The sequence below is a fragment of the Anneissia japonica genome, unplaced genomic scaffold (assembly GCF_011630105.1).
Source record: "Anneissia japonica isolate Jap-2015-1 unplaced genomic scaffold, ASM1163010v1 scaffold199_len4679917_cov187, whole genome shotgun sequence".
In the NCBI taxonomy this organism is placed as follows: Eukaryota; Metazoa; Echinodermata; class Crinoidea; order Comatulida; family Comatulidae; genus Anneissia; species Anneissia japonica.
In genome coordinates this window covers 102,126-102,655 of record NW_022686322.1, presented here as the reverse complement: position 1 = coordinate 102,655, position 530 = coordinate 102,126, and positions in this window count along the sequence as shown.

Sequence of the window (530 nt, the reverse complement as noted above, 5' to 3'; positions counted from 1 at the left end):
CCCATAAAAACAACGAGCAGCCACATAAATGCAAATAATGATAATATAAAGTTTAAACGGACCAGTAGAGAAAATCCGATCAAGAATGACAAAACAAACTAAATATCCACTGGAAAAAATCCCAATATCTGCAGACGGATCCGTTTCGGCCTTCTAGGCCTCATCAGTGCAGCTAGGGTAAAGATGAAGACCAAACGTTATGACCAGCTTGAGCAGGGCCTAGGCTAGCCCGACGTTCAACTGCAGCATCGCTAATGAAACGTCAATGCCAAACCAAGACTTTAAATAGTGAGAGCTCCCTCTATATACCACCTGGTGAAATATCTGAGCTTTTCCTCAAAAGTCACCGTTAGTTAGGAATTTTTTCAAGTTCATAGACACACGTTGTGTGTTGTAAAAATAAGCAGCGGTATCTTGTGACATACTTGTACTCAGTTATGCAATGGCCTACTCAATGTTAGGGCTGTTGCTAAACATCCCTTGCTTACTCACAGATATAGCATTACACACATTTTTAACATAAAAAAACG